Source organism: Coffea arabica, chromosome 10e, assembly GCF_036785885.1.
Source record: "Coffea arabica cultivar ET-39 chromosome 10e, Coffea Arabica ET-39 HiFi, whole genome shotgun sequence".
Taxonomy (NCBI): Eukaryota; Viridiplantae; Streptophyta; class Magnoliopsida; order Gentianales; family Rubiaceae; genus Coffea; species Coffea arabica.
In genome coordinates this window covers 34,558,763-34,560,878 of record NC_092328.1, presented here as the reverse complement: position 1 = coordinate 34,560,878, position 2,116 = coordinate 34,558,763, and the positions used below count along the sequence as shown (strand labels likewise).

Below are 2,116 nucleotides of genomic sequence, written 5' to 3'. Positions count from 1 at the left end.
AGGAAAACTAGACAAATGATGGAGAAGAAGAGAATTTACCCAAAAATTGAATGTTGGGTTAATAAAATTTGAGGGAAACTGATTATTGAGCAAGAAAAGAGAAATTTACCACTTTACAGCAAATGCGTTTAGGAGAGATATCAAAATTAGTAGCCCAATAAGGAGAGAGAGGTCTTTTTTTTGACAATATACATTTAATTTTTGACTTTGTAAACTGAGAGAGAAGAAACAGCAACCTCAGCAAGAGCAAAGAGTAGCAAAATCGATAGGTGAGGGGCATTGCGGCAGCAGACAGCATTGAAACACAATTAAAATGGCGGACAAGGTGGTAACTATTCGAACCAGGAAGTCTATGACTAATCGGCTTCTTTCCAAGAAGTAATTCGTGATCGATGTTCTGCATCCGGGGCGACCTAATGTTTGCAAGGCTCAGTTCAAGGACTCGAATGCCATTTTTGTCTTCAAATTTGGGACGCATTTTGGGAGAGGCAAGTCAACTAGGTTTGGATTGATATATGATTCTGTTGAAAATGTGAAGAAATATGAACCCAAGTACTGGCTTATCAGGAATGGCCTGGATACAAAGGTGGAGAAATCTAGGAAACAGCTCAAAGAAAGGAAGAATGGAGCCAAAAAGATCCGTGGTGTAAATAAGACAAAAGCTGGTGACATTGCCAAAGCTGGAAAGAAGAAATAAATTTCTTAGGAGTTTTAGGGATTCTTGAGTTGCTGAAAGTGGTGATGTTTTTGCGGCAATCTTGTTTTGTCATTTGTAACCTTTAGATTTAATTTTTCTACTTCTTTGCGCTTTCACTCCCAGGCAAAGACATTCACATGTTCAAATCCTGATCTCAATCTATATTTAGTTTTAACTTTAGAAAAATACTAAAAAAAAGAATAGGAGAAAATTTTGTTAGTTTTGCCTAATAGTAGTGTATTTTTTTAGATGTTTTATATTGAAGAATCATGAATGTTATGTGTTAAACTTGCATGAAGTTATAGTATACGTATTAATTTGTAAGAGAAATATGTATTAGCTCTGACTTTTAAAAACTCAACATTAAATTTGCAAGGAATTGTAGTAATTAGTAATCCTGATTTCATTAATTAACTTATATTACACAACTAATTCCGCTTTCATCAAAATGAGTTTGTACTTGACGAGTTTCAACATTAGACCAATTAGATGTCAAGGGGGCATTGATAGTGCCCATGTGACGGCCCCACCTTCTCCTAAGGCGAACCAAAGGGTTCGGCGGACCGCCTGCCCATCTCTCGCCAGGAGTCACTCACTCATAGCTCAAGAAAAATAACGTACATTCATAGAAAATAAATAACACATCCACTTCAACTTAATATATACATTGATGCTCAAATCCAAATACAAAGCTTCTACACACCAAAATACTTCAAAGTGATTACAATTCGAGTACAATCAAACCCTAGTCGGGTACTAGCGTGAGTACAAATTCAAAAGTCAAAACAACTAGACTACGCTAGTCTGTACACATCTCACGCCTCGCTCGTACCCCCTGTAAGGAAAACAATGACGTGGAATGAGCTAAAAGCCTAGTAAGGTTCCAAATAGCAAATCGACCATTGTTTACTAATACAAGTGTCAATATAGCAAAGTAATGAGCATGAAAAGTTCATAAAAGTGGGCAATAACACTTCAAGTAGCAAATCTCAAAATAAGCGAGTGTAAAGTTTTTTCTTTTAAGACGAAACAATAACACGATAAGTACTAATCAGTCCAAGGTATAAGGATACGGATGGCTCTCAGGAGCCAACTTCCCATTGCATCACCAGAGCTTGATCAAGTAATAGTTGACACTCCGTCAACTTTCAAGTAAGTAACTAATCCAGTAGAGCACCACTTAAACTACTCTCCGCCCACCATCCAAAACCCCTATTGGGCCCAAAATCCACAATAAACAATGGTGGTAATACTCGAGTATACCGATTAGTCGAGGAGATATCACTCCACTCGACAAAACAAAAGACCCAGGGTTCGTTATCCAATCGACCAAGCCCTAGCCGGCTCGACTCGAGTAACTCGCCACAGGGTTTCTGGAATTCCAGGAAATGCGCACGTGGTCAATAGCTCTCTCTCTCT

General features: G+C 38.1%; 1 pseudogene; it reads left to right on the top strand.

Moving 5' to 3' along the window:
- The first annotated feature begins 313 nt into the window (after positions 1 to 313).
- On the top strand, positions 314 to 856 carry LOC140015486 (small ribosomal subunit protein eS24z-like; annotated as a pseudogene).
- Positions 857 to 2,116: the final 1,260 nt, after the last annotated feature.